This window comes from Nomascus leucogenys, chromosome 14 (genome assembly GCF_006542625.1).
Source record: "Nomascus leucogenys isolate Asia chromosome 14, Asia_NLE_v1, whole genome shotgun sequence".
NCBI lineage: Eukaryota > Metazoa > Chordata > Mammalia > Primates > Hylobatidae > Nomascus > Nomascus leucogenys.
The window spans coordinates 61643017-61664938 of record NC_044394.1 but is presented as its reverse complement, the minus strand read 5'-3'; the positions used below and the strand labels follow the sequence as shown (position 1 = coordinate 61664938).

General features: G+C 38.2%; 1 protein-coding gene across 2 annotated transcripts in view; it reads left to right on the top strand.

The window, feature by feature from the left end:
• The window catches only part of LRRTM4 (leucine rich repeat transmembrane neuronal 4), a 767357-nt gene that overhangs the window by 301893 nt on the left and 443542 nt on the right, over positions 1–21922 (top strand). The gene's annotated exons all lie outside the window — the stretch shown is intronic.

Genomic DNA, 21922 nt, shown 5'->3' with positions numbered 1-21922 from the left:
AAAAGAGGTTTATAGAATGTCTGTTGGCCTCAAGAACAAAAACCTGCACCTGAAAACAAACGTTTCACTTATTAAGCTCTACAAATACATTTGACTTATTTAATTTTTGAGACATTATATAATTTAGTGAACTTCAAAAATGATTAAGTGCAATAATTGTTTTAGACACTAGTGCTCTGTAATAAGCACATCAGTAAAAAATAATGAGAGACAGAAAACAAACACCAACAATGGCAGGATTACATGTTTATGCTTTTTAAATGGGGATATGGAATATAAAAGGACCTTTATATATTTCTATGCTCTCATGACAAAAACATAGACCAATTCTTATATGTAAAAAAGAATAGAAGCTGTTTCTGACCATTCCTAATTTTTACGTTTGCTTTGTGATCTCTGACCGTACCTGTGCTCATCTTACCCAGAGCAGGAGAGGAGTAGAAGGAAAGAATTCTCTGGCAGATATAGGTTATAGGCTGCTTTGTTCGAAACATTTTAAGTGAAATATTGGATAGAGGAATTGTTATTGTTTTTTAAATTTTCTTTTATGATTTTTAGGGTTTTCTAAATTATACAGAATACATAAAAATATTATCCATTAGAAAATAAACAAAATACTTTAAAACAATAATTATACAATATATAACTTGATACATTTTAGACAGTATTTTTAATATTAAATAAAACATGTACACATTTTTTACATCCTTTATTTTTACTACCATGCAGTAAGAATAAATTACTAATCAAATACAATAGCTGCTTAACTATTTATTTTCAAACAGCAGTTGATGTCATCTTTTTAGAAAAATAAGAATATATATTTTTGTTTTCCCTTTAAAATATTATATTTGAATGTGCTGCTTTATGTAAAAGTAAAGACAAAATGGCAACGCCACTCAAATCAATTTTCATGTGTATTTTAGTTTTCTTCTCTAGGTAAATTTAAGCTATTTAAGGGCCTAGCTATATTGTGTATTTCATCAACATTCACCACAGCATATATAGGTCTAGGCAAATAATAATTACTCATTTACATACAGTGTAAAATTAAATTGTGTATATGCATTACTAATTAATTAACTCAATTAACATTAGTCGAGAATTGTGAGAGTAACACTATTCCATGTACAGTTCCCACTATTTACCTAACAAGTACTCAATTTAATATTTATGGAGGCACAGAAAGATGGAAAATGAGTTAATATATGTGCACATTTTGAGTGCTGGGCACACCACAAGCACTTCAGAGACATCAGCTGTTATTTTTTTTTTCTCACAATTTTGCGTTCATCCACATACACTAGTTATGGGTCTTTTTTTATTTTATCATTATTATACTTTAAGTTTTAGGGTACATGTGCACAATGTGCAGGTTTGTTACATATGTATACATGTGCCATGTTGGTGTGCTGCACCCATTAACTCATCATTTAGCATTAGGTATATCTCCTAATGCTATCCCTCCCCGCTCCCCCCACCCTACAACAGTCCCTGGTGTGTGATGTTCCGCTTCCTGTGTCCATGTGTTCTTATTGTTTAATTCCCACCAACGAGTGAGAACATGTGGTGTTTGGTTTTTTGTCCTTGCGATAGTTTGCTGAGAATGTTGGTTTCCAGTTTCATCCATGTCCCTACAAAGGACATGAACTCATCATTTTTTATGGCTGCATAGTATTCCATGGTGTATATGTGCCACATTTTCTTAATCCAGTCTATCATTGTTGGACATTTGGGTTGGTTCCAAGTCTTTGCTATTGTGAATAGTTTCACAATAAACATACGTGTGCATGTGTCTTTATAGCAGCATGATTTACAATCCTTTGGGTATATACCCAGTAATGGGATGGCTGGGTCAAATGGTATTTCTAGTTCTAGATCCCTGAGGAATCGCCACACTGACTTCCACAATGGTTGAACTAGTTTACAGTCCCACCAACAGTGTAAAAGTGTTCCTATTTCTCCACATCCTCTCCAGCACCTGTTGTTTCCTGACTTTTTAATGATGGCCGTTCTAACGGGTATGAGATGGTATCTCATTGTGGTTTGATTTGCATTTCTCTGATGGCCAGTGATGATGAGCATTTTTTCATGTGTTTTTTGGCTGCATAAATGTCTTCTTTTGAGAAGTGTCTGTTCATATCCTTCACCCACTTTTTGATGGAGTTGTTTGTTTTTTTCTTGTAAATTTGTTTGAGTTCATTGTAGATTCTGGATATTAGCCCTTTGTCAGATGAGTAGGTTGCAAAAATTTTCTCCCATTCTGTAGGTTTCCTGTTCACTCTGATGGTAGTTTCTTTTGCTGTGCAGAAGCTCTTTAGTTTAATTAGATCCCATTCATCAATTTTGGCTTTTGTTGCCATTGCTTTTGGTGTTTTAGACATGAAGTCCTTGCCCATGCCTATGTCCTGAATGGTATTGCCTAGGTTTTCTTGTAGAATTTTAATGGTTTTAGGTCTAACATGTAAGTCTTTAATCCATCTTGAATTAATTTTTGTATAAGGTGTAAGGAAGGGATCCAGTTTCAGCTTTCTACATATGGCTAGCCAGTTTTCCCAGCACCATTTATTAAATAGGGAATCCTTTCCTCATTGCTTGTTTTTGTCAGGTTTGTCAAAGATCAGATAGTTGTAGATATGCGGCATTATTTCTGAGAGCTCTGTTCTGTTCCATTGGTCTATATCTCTGTTTTGGTACCAGTACCATGCTGTTTTGGTTACTGTAGCCTTATAGTATAGTTTGAAGTCCAGTCGCATGATGCCTCCTGCTTTGTTCTTTTTGTTTAGGATTGTCTTGCAATGTGGGCTCTTTTTTTGTTCCATATGAACTTTAAAGTAGTTTTTTCCAATTCTGTGAAGAAAGTCATTTGCAGCTTGATGGGGATGGCATGGAATCTCTAAATTACCTTGAGCAGTATGGCCATTTTCACGATATTGATTCTTCCTACCCATGAGCATGGAATGTTCTTACATTTTTTGTATCCTCTTTTATTTCGTTGAGTAGTGGTTTGTAGTTCTCCTTGAAGAGGTCCTTCACATCCCTTGTAAGTTGGATTCCTAGGTATTTTATTCTCTTTGAAGCAATTGTGAATGGGAGTCCACTCATGATTTGGCTCTCTGTTTGTCTGTTATTGGTGTATAGGAATGCTTGTGATTTTTGCACATTGATTTTGTATCCTGAGACTTTGCTGAAGTTGCTTATCAGCTTAAGGAGATTTTGGGCTGAGATGATGGGGTTTTCCTGGTACACAATCATGTCATCTGCAGACAGGGACAATTTGACTTTCTCTTTTCCTAATTGAATGCCCTTTATTTCCTTCTCCTGCCTGATTGCCCTGGCCAGAACATCCAACACTATGTTGAATAGGAGTGGTGAGAGAGGGCATCCCTGTCTTGTGCCGGTTTTCAAAGGGAATGCTTCCATTTTGTTTGCATTCAGTATGATATTGCCTTTGGGTTTGTCACAGATAGCTCTTATTTTTTTGAGATACATCCCATCAATACCTAATATACTGAAAGTTTTTTTAGCATGAAGGGTTGTTGAATTTTGTCAAAGGCCTTTTCTGCATTTTTTGAGATAATCATGTGGTTTATGTCTTTGGCTCTGTTTATATGCTGGATTACGTTTATTGATTTTCGTATGTCGAACTAGCCTTGCATCCCAGGGATGAAGCCCACTTGATCATGGTGGATGAGCTTTTTGATGTGTTGCTGGATTCAGTTAGCAAGTATTTTATTGAGGATTTTTGCATCAATGTTCATCAAGGATACTGGTCTAAAATTCTCTTTTTTTGTTGTGTCTCTGCCAGGCTTTGGTATGAGGATGATGCTGGCCTCATAAAATGAGTTAGGGAGGATTCCCTCTTTTTCTGTTGATTGGAATAGTTTCGGGAGGAATGGTACCAGCTCCTCCTTGTACCTCTGGTAGAATTCGGCTGTGAATCCATCTGGTCCTGGACTTTTTTTGCTTGGTATGCTATTAATTATTGCCTCAATTTCAGAGCCTGTTATTGGTCTATTCAGAGATTCAACTTCTTCCTGGTTTAGTCTTGGGAGGGTGTATGTGGCGAGGAATTTATCCATTTCTTCTAGATTTTCTAGTTTATTTGCGTAGAGGTGTTTATAGTATTCTCTGATGGTAGTTTGTCTTTCTGTGGGATCAGTGTTGATATCCCCTTTGTCATTTTTTATTGCATCTAATTGATTCTTCTCTCTTTTCTTCTTTATTAATCTTGCTAGGGGGTCTATCAATTTTGTTTCTCTTTTCAAAAAACCAGCTCCTGGATTCATTGATTTTTTGAAGGGTTTTTTCTGTCTCTATCTCCTTCATTTCTGCTCTGATCTTAGTTATTTCTTGCCTTCTGCTGGCTTTTGAATGTGTTTGCTCTTGCTTGTCTAGTTCTTTTAATTGTGATGTTAGGGTGTCAATTTTAGATCTTTCCTGCTTTCTCTTGAGGGCATTTAGTGCTATAAATTTTCCTCCACACACTGCTTTGAATGTGTCCCAGAGATTCTGGTATGTCATGTCTTTGTTCTTGTTGGTTTCAAAGAACAATTTTATTTCTGGCTTCATTTCATTATCTACCCAGTAGTCATTCAGGAGCAGGTTGTTCAGTTTCCATGTAGTTGAGTGGTTTTGAGTGAGTTTCTTAATCCTGAGTTCTAGTTTGATTGCACACCAGTCTGAGAGACAGTTTGTTATAATTTCTGTTCTTTTACATTTGCTGAGGAGTGCTTTACTTCCAACTATGTGGTCAGTTTTGGAATAGGTGTGGTGTGGTGCTGAAAAGAATGTATATTCTGTTGATTTGGGGTAGAGAGTTCTGTAGATGTCTATTAGGTCTGCTTGGTGCAGAGCTGAGTTCAATTCCTGGATATCCTTGTTAACTTTCTGTCTCGTAGATCTGTCTAATGTTGACAGTGGGGTGTTAAAGTCTCCCACTATTATTGTGTGGGAGTCTAAGTCTCTTTGTAGGTCTCTAAGGACTTGCTTTATGAATCTGGGTGCTCCTGTATTGGGTGCATATATATTTAGGATAGTTAGTTCATCTTGTTGAATTGATCCCTTTACCATTATGTGGTGGCCTTCTTTGTCTCTTTTGATCTTTGTTGGTTTAAATTCTGTTTTATCAGAGACTAGGATTGCAACCCCCGCCTTTTTTTGCTTTCCATTTCCTTGGTAGATCTTTCTCCATCCCTTTATTTTGAGCCTATGTGTGTCTCTGCATGTGAGATGGGTTTCCTGAATACAACACACTGATGGGTCTTGACTCTTTATCCAATTTGCCAGTCTGTGTCTTTTAATTGGAGCATTTACCCCATTTACATTTAAGGTTTGTATTGTTATGTGTGAATTTGATCCTGTCATTATGATGTTAACTGGTTATTTTGCTCGTTAGTTGATGCAGTTTCTTCCTAGCCTTGATGTTCTTTACAATTTTGCATGTTTTTGCAGTGGCTGGTACCAGTTGCTCCTTTCCATGTTTAGTGCTTCCTTCAGGAGCTCTTTTAGGGCAGGCCTGGTGGTGACAAAATCTCTCAGCATTTGCTTGTCTGTAAAGTATTTTATTTCTCCTTCACTTATGAAGCTTAGTTTGGCTGGATATGAAATTCTGGGTTGAAAATTCTTTTCTTTAAGAATGTTGAATATTGGTCCCCACCCTCTTCTGGCTTGTAAAGTTTCTGCCGAGAGATCTGCTGTTAGTCTGATGGGCTTCCCTTTGTGGGTAACCTGACCTTTCTCTCTGGCTGCCCTTTACATTTTTTCCTTCATTTCAACTTTGGTGAATCTGACAATTATGTGTCTTGGAGCTGCTCTTCTCAAGGAGTATCTTTGTGGCATTCTCTGTATTTCCTGAATTTGAATGTTGGCCCGCCTTGCTAGATTGGGGAAGTTCTCTTGGATATATCCTGCAGAGTGTTTTCCAACTTGGTTCCATTCTCCCCGTCAGTTTCAGGTACATCAATCAGACGTAGATTTGGTCTTTTCACATAGTCCAGTATTTCTTGGAGGCTTTGTTCATTTCTTTTTATTCTTTTTTCTCTAAACTTCTCTTCTCGCTACATTTCATTCATTTCATCTTCCATCACTGATACGCTTTCTTCCAGTTGATCACATCGGCTACTGAGGCTTCTGCATTCATCACGTAGTTCTCGTGCTGTGGTTTTCAGCTCCATCAGGTCCTTTAAGGACTTCTCTGCATTGTTTATTCTAGTTATCCATTTGTCTTATTTTTTTCAAGGTTTTTAACTTCTTTGCCATTGGTTCGAACTTCCTCCTTTAGCTCGGAGTAGTTTGATCTTCTGAAGCCTTCTTCTCTCAACTCGTCAAAGTCATTCTCCATCCAGCTTTGTTCTGTTGCTGGTGAGGAGCTGTGTTCCTTTGGAGGAGGAGAGGCACTCTGATTTTTAGAGTTTCTGGTTTTTCTGCTCTGTTTTTTCCCCATCTTTGTGGTTTTATCTACCTTTGGTCTTTGATGATGGTGACGTACAGATGGGTTTTTGGTGTGGATGTCCTTTCTGTTTGTTAATTTTCCTTCTAACAGTCAGGACCCTCAGCTGCAGGTCTGTTGGAGTTTGCTGGAGGTCCACTCCAAACCCTGTTTGCCTGGGTATCAGTGGTGGTGGCTGCAGAACAGCAGATATTGGTGAACCACAAATGCTGCTGCCTGATCGTTCCTCTGGAAGTTTTGTCTCAGAGGAGTATCCGGCTGTGTGAGGTGTCATTCCACCCCTACTGGGGGGTGCCTCCCAGCTAGGCTACTCGTGGGTCAGGGACTCACTTGAGGAGGCAGTCTGCCTGTTCTCAGATCTCAAGCTGCGTTCCGGGAGAACCACTACTCTCTTCAAAGCTGTCAGACAGGGACATTTAAATCTGCAGAGGTTATTGTTGTGTTTTGTTTGTCTATGCCCTGCCCCCAGAGGTCAACATTAGCTGTTATTGCCACTGAAGTGACCTCCCTGAAGTTGCACAGCTGCTGGGTAAAAGAATGGCGGGAATCCTCAGGTCCTTTTCTGCCAAACATCTCTTTCCATCATGCCCTGATTCCAAGATGCAAAAACGTCAGGGAAGTCTTTACACTGTGGTAAAGGTCTTCCCAAAACTTTTATTAGTCTGATTGTAGAGATGAGAAATATCAGCCTCCTCTTAGAAGTTATCAGTACTGTAAACAAGGGTACCAATACTTGTTTACCATATGCCCACCTGTTAAATCATGTTTCTATTTTTTTTTCCTGTATGTTTCCTGATATGAAGGAGTGCTCTAGAAATTCAGACTTCTAGGGGAAGGGATTTGAGGCCTTCTGGCGTTTTTTGTTTCAGTGACTCAACAGGCTGTACTCTTTGGTCAATAATTCAGATGATGATCAGTACAAACCCCTTATATAGGCAAAGTAGATGCAAACATAACCAGATGGTGCAAAATTTGTTTCTCTATGTTTCTCCAATTGCTTTTCTCACAGGATTAGGTCTCCCATATCCATATTCATGGAAGAATTTATAGTTGAAGCTCTGCCCCCACTCAAATATTTCAAGTAGGTGTCAGGCTAAACATTGCAGGATTGTTCTTGCCTCTTTTATGACATTTCAGTAGGGAAAAATCAATTTTAACCCTGACTATTTATTTATCAAGAATGAATTTTGTAGTAAAAGTCTGATTTTAATATTTCTCACAGGAATTTCAATACTCTGTCATTCCAGTGTACTCTGGCAATGACCATCATGTATCATGACATATTTTGTTTCATTTGTTTACATTTTCATCTACCTCATTTTACTTTGAGCCCCTTGAGGGCTGAGGCCCAATCTTTTTTGTTTTAATTTTTTTTTTTGTAACCTCAGCATCAACAATGCTCAGTCTGGGTCTGGCACTTATTTATTCAATGAAGGCATCATAAAGTTTGCACAAATGGAGATGCAAAATTCACCTTATTAAAGCTTACTATATTGTTGCTCAGGTGAAGCTGGATATGCAGCATTAGATACCTCAAGACTATGTTAGGAGAAATCTTCAATAATGCCACCAAGGAAGGATCATAGTCTTGTGTTTTCAAATATTTGAGGGAAATTCTCCAACTCTTTCTCAGCTTGGAAACTATTTGGCTTTCATTAAATATTGGTGAGACATTAAAACCGTTTCCAATATCCCAGGAACAATAAATAAATAAATAAAAGCAGAACATGGAGTGGAGGTATATGGCATTAAGAGAGAGGAGATTTATGGGGTAAGAAATAGCCAACTTTTTTTTTTCTCCACTGTTGCTGTTTCTTCCTTGCAGAAAACTTGCAGCAAAGACAAAAAAAAATTGAAATAAGCTATCATAACATCACCAAAATAACTCAACTTTGAACAGTTAGGTTTTTTTGTAGAAAAAAAGAGAGTTCAGCTGGGTGCAGTGGCTCACACCTACAGTCCCAGCATGTTGGGAGGCAGAGGTGGGCAGATTACCTGAGGTGGGGAGTTCGAGACCAGCCTGACCAACATGGAGAAACCCCATCTCTACTAAAAATACAAAATTAGGCATGGCGGCACATGCCTGTAATCCCAGCTACTGGGGAGGCTGAGGCAGTAGAATTGCTTGAACCTGAGAGGGGGAGGTTGCAGTGAGCTGAGACCATGCCACTGCACTCCAGCCTGGGCAATAAGAGTGAAACTCTGTCTGAAAAAAAAATAAATAAATAAAGCTCAGTTTTGTTTAATGAATATTTATTGAAACTTTTTCTGTGCTAGGTACTGCACAATGAGTATAGTAGCCAACAAAGAAGACATAGTCTTTTAATATAATAACATATACATTGTGTTTATTTTGGAATCAAGGTATATAAGATATGAATGTTCCATGCTCTCAGTACAATCAAGAGTAAAGCAGATTGCTACATCAAAATGAGATTGGCAAAAACTATGCTAAAAGAATTAATTTTTAGGTACTGCAGATAGAAAGACTTATGACTTATCTGTAATTGGTATGCAAGAACTTAGAAAATAAAGAAACTATCTCAAAACCGAAGTGATGGGACATGGAACATTTCAGCAACACAGCAAATGGAGCAGAACCAACATGACCCCCAAACAAACCACCATGTTTGTATTGACACTTCTAGCTATAGCTTAAGTGAGGAGTAATCTGAACCCAATTCTACAAACACAATTTATATTATTGGTATATTATCTTTTTAAATTAAAGGCTTAGTGTATATATATTTCATTTGGAGATATAGCCCAAATCATTCTCAATTAATATAATTAAATTAATAACCAGACACAAGCCAAGTAGGTATTATTAAATGTTAATATCTCTAATAGGTTAACCTCAAAATTCTGCTGCCTAGAGTAAGCAGATTAGGTAAACAGGACTCTCTACAAAAGGATAAAATGGTTGTCAACAATAGTTGCACATCAAAGTTACCTGAATAATTTTTAAGAAGAGAAAGAAATAAGTGCCTGGGTACCAGTCCTAAAGATTTCTGAAATTCTAAATCATTGGCCTAGGATGTGCCCTCCCTTTTTTTTTTTTTTTGATGGAGTCTCACTCTGTCGCCCAGGCTGGAGTGCAGCGGCACAATCTCGGCTCACTGCAACCTCTGCCTCCCAGGTTCACGCCATTCTCCTGCCTCAGCCTCCGGAGTAGCTGGGACTACAGGTGCCCTCCACCACGCCCGGCTAATTTTTTGTATTTTTAGTAAGAGATGGGGTTTCACCATGTTAGCCAGGATGGTCTCGATCTCCTGACCTCGTGATCCACCTGCCTCGGCCTCCCAAAGTGCTGGGATTACAGGCGTGAGCCACCACACCCGGCCTTTTCAAAAGCCTCTCTAAGTGATACAGATGCACACCTAAGTCTGAAAGCCTCCGCAATATGCTCTCCCTAGCAAGGTTTATTCTATGTTAATGTCACATGTTACCCTTTCTATTGAAAAACACAAATTTAGGTGACTCAGTTCTAACTGCTTAGGTGAACAAGCTATCTTCAGGGGAGAAATTTTAAGTAAATATTGCTACTTGTAAATATATCATATACTGTATGTATGTATGTATGTATTTATTTATTTATTTATTTATTTATTTTGAGATGGATTCTCGCTCTGCAGCAGGCTGGAGTACGGTGAGCTGAGATTGGTGTTTCACCATACTGGCCAGGATGGTCTTGATCTCTTGACCTCGTGATCCGCCCACCTCGGCCTCCCAAAGTGCTGGGATTACAGGCGCAAGCTACCACGCCCGGCCCAAATACTGTATTTCTTAAAGCAAGCACATTATAATTCCTTCTAAAATACTTTATTAGACTTGCCTTCAAATCACTATATGCACAAAAATTATGAACACTTATTTATTTTAAGATATTTGGGATGCCTTTGCAACCAAGTTCACCCTAGTTTTCCATTTTGTATTCTGGCAGTGGTGTCAAGTATATTTCACCTGACTGTCCAGAAGATTTTTACTACCCTTTTGACATCCTAGTGATGCTTTACAAATATTTTCTAGTATATTCAAGTATTAGCTGTATTGCTGGGTGTGGGGTTTAATATATCATAGTCCTCAGCTTTTCTACAAAAAATAGAAGGCATCCCTCTTTCTTCTTAGACCAGCTCCAACATTCTGCAGGTAGCACAGCAAAGAATAGGAACAGGTATCAAATGATGTGGAGGAGGCAGCTCTTATTGACCCAGAATTTTTCAATGTTGCCATTAGCAATAATGATTCCAAAAAGAAATAATACTTATAAACATATACTCATTATTGCAGACTTCACTAATTAAGACTGAGAAGTTAAAATCTCTGAGGTTTTACTCTAATTGACATGGTTCAGCAGTGGCAATTAAAATCAGCCATTCCAAAGAAACTAGACTGACCGAAGTTCAATTAAACTTTAAAGAAAGGAAACTCTGGGTGTTTAGCTAGTTCTGACGCGGTTCTCTACTATGATGAATAAAATAGTGCCTCATAGTCACTTCAAATAAAATTGATAAGAACTAAGCGTTAAAGTTTCACCCCAAAAGTAAGTCTTCAATATATTTTTGCCCTAAGTGTGATAGAATAAGCCAATTTGTATTTGATGAGGAGATACCAAGAATAGTTAAAGAAAAAAAAATAGGTCATAATTCTACCCTGTTAAAGATACAGTGTTAGAATACCTCCTAATTAGCCCATGACATTTTCTTAAAGGCAAGTGATGAATCTAGGCATACAAGTGTCCAATTGTACCACACGACTTTGAAGTGTATTTTGGGACAAGCTACTCTTCTCATTAATGAAGCATCTAAAACACCTTTTTACTAGGTAAAGGCCACAGGTTTTAAGTGGGACTTGCTTTTACCCTGACCTCATTCCCTTCAAAAACTTCTTCCATAATCATTTTGTCTTTCTTTCCTCTTTTCTAGGATTTTTGTCTCTCTTAAAATGTGTCTTTTGATCATTACATAATTAATTATAGTTAAAATGTAAAGGCATTCATATTGTTAAATGAAGAAAGATTATTGTTAAAATATAAATTGTACTTCAGTTAATTGATCATCAAAGTAACAGCCATCAAAAATTGACTACAGTAAGCCACATCTGGGAATATATGGCTAGTCCTTATCTTCTTACTAAAAAGAGACACTTGGAATGTTACCAGGTATAGCGTAAACCACTTGACTTACGTTGGAACTTTGATTTTATTTAAGCTAAAGAAAGCAGACTCTAAATTATTAAGAAAAAGTTTATTATGATACCCCACAGAAGACCATGTCACTCTGGAATAAATATAAGAGGACTGCCTTTTTAGGATGCCAAACACCACAGCATCTGTTTAATTCAAGGAAAAACTATATTCCATTAGAATTATAAATAAATATTTTTTCTGTTTTTTTTATTTTATTTTATTTTTTTTTTTTTTGAGACAGAGTCTCGCTCTGTGGCCCAGGCTGGAGTGCAGTGGCGCAATCTCGGCTCACGGCAAGCTCCGCCTCCCGGGTTCACGCCATTCTCCTGCCTCAGCCTCTCTGAGTAGCTGGGACCACAGGCGCCCGCCACCACGCCCGGCTAATTTTTTTGTATTTTTAGTAGAGATGGGGTTTCACCGTGGTCTCGATCTCCTGACCTCGTGATCCGCCCGCCTTGGCCTCCCAAAGTGCTGGGATTACAAGCGTGAGCCACTGCGCCCGGCCTAATAAATATTTTTTCAGAGAGAAGAGTTAACAGATGGCTGGAAATGATTGTCTATACTAACAAGTTAGCAATGGTAAAAAAAAGATTTATATAAAAAATAGCATTTTTGCCACTTATCTCTTCTTCCTATTGTACTTAAGGAAAGGTTTAATAATACAAGCATTAATATGTAACATGAAAAACTATGAACTCGATAAATTAAATCTTTTCTTAGCTCTTTTTTATATTGATAATGTCAAAATAAGTTAGCATATCAGAGCCTATTTAAGGAGGCCTCAGTTATGTTCTGCCATTGTACAGAATAATTGTCACTGCACTGAAGACAAACTAATAAAGTAACAAGAACCTCATTTATTGTGAACCTTCTGTGCATCTGGGACGAAGCTGGGCAACAGTATATTATCTAATAAAACTAGCAATTCTACAAAGAAATGTTATCATCCCTATTGTAAAAATAGAAAATCCAAATGACTTAACCCCAAGCAATTAATAAGTAATATGCAGAGTTAGGATAAGAACACAGGTCTCTCTTGTTCCCAAGTGACAACTTTGTCCCATGCATTCATTTTATTGGTCTTTGTTTCCATGACTTCATCTGCATGTTAGAATTATATTGTGATATTGCTTCCACATAAGATCATGAACTCTCAAGTAAAGGCAAAACTGAATGAATTCTTTATTGCTAGAACAAAATCAGGTTTTCATTTAGACTCAGTGTTTAAGCTCAATAGGAGACCTTGATCATTCCACAGGAGAATTGTGAGTACCTATATTTCAGTTTCCTCTAGGGCTCACGATACAGTGTTTTTTTTTTCTTTTGTTTGTTTTGATTATTTTTATGCAGGAGCTGAGTGCTTAATTGACATTTTGGTTCCACATTTATTCCATATCTCTTCCTTATCTGCTCTACTACGGAGATAAAGTGAAGCACTCTTCCTGCTGGAGTCTCAGCAAACAAAGGATCAATTACACCTTCCCAAGGCCCCCCAAGTTTCTCTAGCATCTCTGAAAGGAAGGGACCTGGCATATTAGAAAAGAGATTAGTGTGACCTATCCCATTAGCTCCACATGGACTTCTGACATTCCTAAAGTTGGATGTTACAGACCTCAGGCACCCACTGTGCAAGAATAGCTCATGGAGAAGTAGAGAAGTATTTCTTGTCATTTGTTGTTGGAAAATAATGTAGGGCTTGTTTTTCAAATCCTTGTGCAGTATAATGATGGTAGCTAACATTATTGAAAGTGTACTGTGTACCAGGTACTTCACTATGTAATATATGTGTGTATGTATACATATACATATTTATGTATACTTAATGACATTTCTATGAGGGGTTATTATTACCATGCCCATTTTATAAGATGAGGAAGCTAAGGCCCATAGGGGTTAAGTGACATGACCACATGACACAACAAGTAGTAGAGGAGCTGGTTGGGATTAAGATCCAATTTATCTAACTCCAGGGTTCTGGAGTCTGCACTGCCTTGAAATTTGCTGTCAGTTTGGCAGTGTTCCCCAGCAGCCTCACAAGACCACACTTCCCTCCTTTACAGCTGACATGCTGATGGTATTTAAAAGAAAATGAAAATTATATGTAAGAACATCATTCTTGACAGAATGACCTACCAGTCTCTTTTGTTTCCTGGTAACATTTGCAGTTGTTAACTGCTGTCTAGGAAAATTACTATTCCACTAATTCAGAACAATTAACTTAACTTTGAATAGGAGATTGATTGGTGACCTTGAAACAAAATTTTGACAGATAAAAATATTCAAAGAGTATATAGTCTGTATTTTTAATGAAGTACAGTGAAGTTCATTACGTGATCAGTGGGTACAAAGAAATAAGACTTTATGTGCACAAATTACATCTCATTCCTAAAATGTTTCATTTCTCCTTAGTTTCAAGAACTAAGTGCACAAAATAAATATGATATCTTTTATTTAACTAAGAAAATGATTGTATAAACAATTGTATTAGAGGTAAATTTACCTAATGTAATGCATACATTAACTGCCTCAGAGGTTTTGCGTCAGACACAGCTTGGTATAGAGTGAGGAGCAAATAATTTCAAATAAAGTAACAGATTAAAGTTCTCAAACTAGTGCAATAATTTGTCAGTTATTTGGTGTAAGACAATTCATCTAAATTTCTATACCACCATTTGTTTATCTCTAAATGAGGACTATATATATGTATATATATACATATATATTGAGAATATATATACATATTCTCAAGACTAACTCATGATATATATATATATATACTCGAGATTAACTCTCTCTGTCTATATATATATGTATAAAACTATTCCACTAATTCAGAACAATTAACTTTGAATAGAAGATTGATTGGTGACCTTAAAACAAAATTCATATATATATGAAACTATATATATATATATATATCATGAGTTAATCTTGAGAACTACATAAATTATAAACCACTTAGTATTGATTTAGTAATAGTTCCAAAATTCTATAGTGCTTATACATTTCTCAGAAACTCTACTATCAAAATATGTTATTTCATTAATAACATAGTATTTTGTTAACTAATCAACTTTAAGTAATGTTTTTTTCTAAATATTTGAAACCTAGATATGTCATTTTGTCATTTCAGTAATGCTCAGTATTATCTTTTTCCTTGCATTTAAGTAATCTCCCACATCCTATGCACATTTTAATGTACATTGTGATGAGGAAAGATGAGGTATATTAACTCTGAAATCCATCACAGTATGCATAACATGCTCAGGTGGCATTGGGACTAACACACATATTACTCATTGTTTTTATCCACAAAGAGCTTATTATCAAGTGGGAAAAACATTCATGAAAAATTAATAAAGAATAGAGTACACAGTAAAATTTTAATTGCATGGGAAAATTAAGAAATATAGCTATATATAATAAGGTAATAATTAAATTTTATTTATATTACATTCAGCATAAGGTAAAAATTGGTGAAATATTTGAATTATCTGATATTTCACTTAAAATCTTCAGCAAATTCTAAAGTATCAAGAGACATGGCTATGGGAAGGGAGTCTTTCTGATGGCTTCACTGGCATTAAATTGATCATGGGTAGTAAAAATGAAAGAATTTACCTAGCCGTATTTTCCTGAAACGGGTAGTGATATAGGGTTACAACAACCATTGTCATAATAATAACTGAAACTAGCAAGAAATATATACCCTTTATATATTATTTATAAGGATCCTTAGTATTTGATTTTCCTTAAAATACTTTGTTTGCAAAATAAATTTATGGGTGGATTGGAAGTTGGGCCAATCACTTGCCCATTTGCTCTCAGATTTGTTTCCCTTTCTCTGTTCTCTCACCCAGCTGCTTCCTATTAGTTTTCTCTAATGTAAGCACCAGCAGGAGGCCGTGATTAGGACGCTAGGAGAAGCCAAAGCATTTCTAATTCTCTCTCTCTGCTTTAAGCAGTGTCTGCTTCTCTTTCATCATTTCAGCACTTGCTGAGTGTCCCCTTATCTGTCCTTCCAGCTCCTCCAGGATGGCCTCAGGACTAGTTTCTGGTAGGAATAGTCTCTCTTTGTCCTCACAACGGTAGAGTTTAGGACAATTTCTGTAGTTGCTTATACTTTCATTGCCCTCCTCCCCTTTCCCAGTGTTTAGCTTTTTCCACACTTCTCTATCTATTTCCCCATATTGAATTATTTTATGTAATTACCTGGGTTCTGTTTTCCTGGATGGGCCTTGAACACCACAGGGGTACAGGGGAGCTTTTTTCTGATGGAGTCATTAGCGTAGGGGGACTACATTTTCACATCCATTACACATTCCAGGTAATGGGCGGGCTACCACATCCATCTCTCATTGCTCAGCAGAGCTTCCTGTACTCACCTGACACTACAGACAGTACACTCTGCCTCTGTTCATGCTCCATATGTGTCTCTCTTGCAGCTACAGATTTGGTGAACTTGCCTGATAGAAGAAGATTTTTAAAATTATTTTGGAAAATTATTAGCTGAATGGCCTCAGGTGGAACTTCAAACAGGCTCTCAATTTCTTTGCTAACTTCAAACACATCACCAGACCCTGAAAACGCAGTGGGAAAAATGGCACACAAAATTAGGAGTCAAACTGAATTTGATTGGAGCTTTATTTCCACCACGAATCGGCTGTTTGGCCCACGGTGATGGCAACAGAGACAGGTAAAGATTGTGGGGAATTAAATGGATATAAAATGGATATAAAGATTATTCATGAATATGACAGAGACAGAAAAGGAAAACAAAATGATGTGTGCATTATTAGAAAGACGAATGTATACGAAATTTTTCTTTTTACTTCCTAAACTATTTTTAATGTTGCCATGTGACTTGTCTTAGGAATTTTAATTTATTTTAAAGGATTTTATTCTTTTCAGGTGTAGCTAGCTAAAGGAAAGCTTTATGGGGTGGGGAACAGGAAATGGAAAAGGAGAACTTCTAGAACTGTAAGTTTCTAGAAAAGGCAGGAAGGATTTTGTGTTGTGAGATAAGAAGCAGAATTGTTATTTCCAATGGGATGATAAAGAGGCATCATGTGGCCCAGACATGATGAGGTACAAGCTAAAGCTATTTTGCTCTTGGTTTCTCCTTCAAATGCCTCGTCAATTCCTTGGTGTGTCAGAAATCAACAGCAGCAACATTAATTTAATTATTTCTGTAAATAAAATAGATCTTGGTATAATTGTAATGCATTGATGTAGTGTCTGACATCCTAGTGAAAAGTGTAATGCTCAGTAAATCTAGGCAGAGAGCTTTATAATTGTATTCTGTGCTGGAAACAGAAATATTTGAACCCAGGAGTCAAAGAGTTACTCTTTGAAGAAGCAAGAGTTGTAGAACATGAAGTAGATTTAATAGGGCTTTACTTTTTTAGTCCTGCTGAGTTACTATTATCCAAAATACACAAAAGCTGTTTTCACTTTGTTCACAGTTTCTCCTAATGGCTTTTGCCAGATAAAACTATTTTCTATGTGTGATTATTCGGGTCAGAGCATTGTTTCAATGCAATTGTTTTGTTGCCTTTTATGCCTTTTAGAAAATGGCATAAGAAAATTATATAGTTCACTAGAAACGTTGCATTTTATTTTTTGGCTAAATAAATCATATGCAGGTATATGGGCAGGTTGACAACATGTGTGAGTGTTCCAACAAATGAATTTTTATTTGGATTGTAACATTGTTGATAATACCTACCTCTAAAACATTATTTGCGATTTGAAGGACATTGACCTCACTATTGCAACCAAGAATTGCAATTTTTGTGCTTTTGCAGTGTGACTGGTATAAATTGGTTAGTTTTTTGTTTTCTTACAAACGCCACTCAAACACATCACTTTTCTCTGAATGCCAATTAGGAACTAACACTGTGGTCCATATGACTTCATATTAAAATCACCTTTGTAACTTTCCCCAAATGCTGATGCCCAGTCCTCAGCTGCTGGTAATTATGATTTAGTACTTAGGCATGGAGCCCTAGCATTAGTATGTTTTCATGTACAGCTTGCTTGTGAATTTTTGTTGTAGAAAGAACAAAACAAAATGAAAAGTAAGGTATAATTTCTCTCCTAGGATGAGTTTGTAATCTTGGTAAGTACTTAAGACTTTGAATGGTTAAGTCCTCTTGGAAATTGGAATGGAGGGAGCCACGTGAGGAGAGAGCGCTGGTGATAGGACAGCTTGGGTAGTTTAGACAATAGAAAGGGAGGGGAAGGCTGAGTGGAGGGTTAGATAAGGGGTGAAATTGTGTCTGGAATTAGTGGGTTCTTGGTCTCACTGACTTCAAGAATGAAGCTGCGGACCCTTGCGGTGAGTGTTACAGTTTTAAAGGCGGCGTGTCCGGAGTTTGTTCCTTCTGATGTTTGGATGTGCTCGGAGTTTCTTCCTTCTGGTGGGTTCGTGGTCTCGCTGGCTCAGGAGTGAAGCTGCAGACCTTTGCAGTGAGTGCTACAGCTCTTAAGGCGGCACGTCTGGAGTTGTTCGTTCCTCCCGGTGGGCTCGTGGTCTCGCTGGCTTGAGGAGTGAAGCTGCAGACCTTTGCGGTGAGTGTTACAGCTCATAAAAGCAGTGTGGACCCAAAGAGTGAGCAGTAGCAAGATTTATTGCAAAGAGCGAAAGAACAAACCTTCCACAGTGTGGAAGGGGACCCGACCGGGTTGCCACTGCTGGCTCGGGCAGCCTGCTTTTATTCTATTATCTGGCCCCACTCACATCCTGCTGATTGGTAGAGCCGAGTGGTCTGTTTTGACAGGGTGCTGGTTGGTGCATTTACAATCCTTGAGCTAGACATAAAAGTTCTCCAAGGCCCCACCAGAGCAGCTAGATGCAGAGTGCCAATTAGTGTATTTACAATCCGAGAGCTAGACATAAAGGTTCTCCAAGGCCCCACCAGAGTAGCTAGATGCAGAGTGTCAATTGGTGCATTCACAAACCTCGAGCTAGACACAGGGTGCTGACTGGTGTGTTTACAAACCCCAAGCTAGATACAGAGTGCCAATTGGTGTATTTACAATCCCAGAGCTAGACATAAAGGTTCTCCAAGGCCCCACCAGAGTAGCTAGATGCAGAGTGTCAATTGGTGCATTCACAGACCCTTAGCTAGACACAGGGTGCTGATTGGTGTATTTACAATCCCTGAGCTAGACATAAAGTCTCTCCACATCTCTACCAGACTCAGGCGCCCAGCTGGCTTCACCCAGTGGATCTCGCACTGGGGCTGCAGGTGGAGCTGCCTGCCAGTCCTGCGCCGTGTGCTCACACTCCTCAGCCCTTGGGTGGTCGATGGGACTGGGCGCCGTGGAGCAGGGGGTGGCGCTCGTTGGGGAGGCTCCGGCCACACAGGAGCCCATGGAGGGGATGGGAGGCTCAGGTATGGCAGGCTTCAGGTCCCAAGCCCTGCCCCGTGGGAAGGCAGCTAAGGCCCGGTGAGAAATCGAGTGCAGCGCCGGTGGGCTGGCACTGCTGGGGGACCCAGTACACCCTCTGCAGCTGCTGGCCTGGGTGCCAAGCCCCTCATTGCCCGGGCCGGCAGGGCCGGCCGGCTGCTCCGAGTGCAGGGCCCGCCAAGCCCACGCCCACCCAGAACTCCAGCTGGCCTGCAAGTGCCAGGCGCAGCCCTGGTTCCCACTGGCGCCTCTCCCTCCACACCTCCCTGCAAGCCGAGGGAGCCGGCTCCCACCTTGGCCAGCCCAGAAAGGGGCTCCTACAGTGCAGCGGTGGGCTGAAGGGCTCCTCAAGTGCCGCCAAAGTGGGAGCCCAGGCAGAGGAGGTGCCGAGGGCGAGCGAGGTCTGTGAGGACTGCCAGCATGCTGTCACCTCTCAAAATTTCACCTGGTAAAATTAATTGTAAGTGAGTACTGAATCACAGAATTACTTATATGTCTAAAACATGCTGGTATCTTTCACAATTCTATTTTATTTACATGTGTGGTACAAATAGCCAACTGGGTTAATTCACATCAAGATATAATTATTTTAGTATATTATGCAAATATAAGTACTGTTCCAGCTCCTATAAACACTTCCAGATCCTTGAGCTCAGCATTTTGTAATGAACTATCAACTTGCTTATGGCTTTATTTTCTAGTCTAAACCTCTGGTCTCACACTTCTCACACTGGCAATCTCAAGCAGTCATCTTCCCCAAGTCCCCTGACTCAACTCTCTCTCAATCCTCAGAAAACCTCACCTCATACCTTCATATATATGTGTGACTTCATATATATGTGACACCCCAACTCCTTCTCCAACAGTTGACCAGCCTCCACCCACAGGCTTCCCTTCTTCCCTTTTCTCACTCAGTGAGTACAAGTATCATTCCTCCTACCATCTTCACATTTGCTCTGGATCTTCACTCCTGTCTGCCTTCTTGTATATAGAAGAAATTCCTTCTTCAAATAATTATGTTTACCTTTCAAAGCCTTGTTGAAACTTCATTTTATAAAGGATGCTTCCTATGACTTACATTCTTCTCTTTCTGTGTGTGAGAAAGGGAGGAGGAGGGGGCTAAAGTCCCTTATAGCATCTAGTTCCTATGTCTAACATGTGATTGCTGATTCAATTGTTTGTCTTCCCCACTATATTCTATACCCCTTCAAAGAAGCCACCTTGGGGCATGCGTGGTGGCTCATGCCTGTAATCCCAGCACTTTGGGATGCCAAGGTGGGAGGATCACCTGAGGTCAAGAGTTCAAGAGCAGCCTGGCCAACATGGTGAAACCCTGTCTCTACTAAAAATACAAAAATTAGCTGAGCATGGTGGCAGGTGCCTGTAATCCCAGCTACTCGGGAGGCTGAGGCAGGAGAATCACTTGAACCCAGGAGGCAGAGGTTGCAGGGAACCAAGATCACAGCATTGCACTCCAGCCTGGGTGACAAAAGTGAGACTACATCTCACACACACAAAAAAAAACAAAGCCACCTTCTCTTATTCAACTTTCATTTACCAGTATCTGGTATGGAACAGAGTATAGAAAAACTCTTCCATCCTAATGGAAAAAACAGAATATAATTTATTTTGAAATAAGTGATGGAACATATCGTACATAGTTTATTTATGAGTTGAAAATATTAAGGAGAACCTAGAGACCAGCTAAAATCTCCGTATCATCCAGAATTGTCAGTGATTGTTATAGGCATTTAAAGGTGATAGCATAATGAGACATCAAGGAGACCTACTTGCAAAGCTTTGTATGAATTTATAACAAATGGCCAAATGCTGTGAGCTCAACTCTGCAATGAACAATAAGTCACAGCCAGGTTGAGAGTCAGCATCAATTATAAGCTCACTCTGATGACATGCTACAAGGAGAACAGAAGATAACGTCTAAGTGTGTCTCAGAGTTTTCTGGTAAGAAAACAAAATGAAATCAGGAGAAATATGTATGTGTATATAAATATGTGTATATGTACATATATATGTGTATATATACATATATGAAATTAGGAAAAACATAGACACATACATGTGTATATATACGTATATATACACACATATACATATATGTGTACTTCATGTATGTGTATAAAATATACACACACATGTGTATATATACACACACGTGCATAAATATATATATATACATATGTGTATATATTTTTCCTGATTTCATTTTGTTTTTTGTTTGTTACCAACTGAAATTTTATATATATATGTATATATATATATATATATACATATATATGTATATATATATATACACATATATATATATATATAATGATACACATATATATATACATATATATATAAATATATATATATATATATATATATATATATATATGTGAGTTTCTTTAAATTTCAATTGGTTACAAACAAAAGAAAGAAGAATAAGTCACGTTTTGGAGGGAATGTTTCAGGCTCTGAAGAGACATTGTATGAAATTATCCATGTATAACTTTGCCACCTTTGTGAGATGATTTGAATGTTGGTGCTACATAAGATGGAGTTATTGTAGGAGATTTTTCTGAAATTTGGTAATTTGGGGTTCTAGTTTATATTAGCTGTTTTTGATGTGAAATGTGACCCACACTGCCTTAATTAAGGTTGTTTTTATTGCTGTGTCAACAAAATCATTTAGAGGATTTTGGAGAATAGAGAACAATTAAATTAAAATTTATGAGTTTTGGGCTGGGCACAGTGGCTCACACCTGTAGTCTCAGCACTTTGAGAGGCCAAAGCAGATGGATTACTTGAGGCCAGAATTTCGAGACCAGCCTGGCCAACATGTTGAAACCCCATCTCTACTAAAA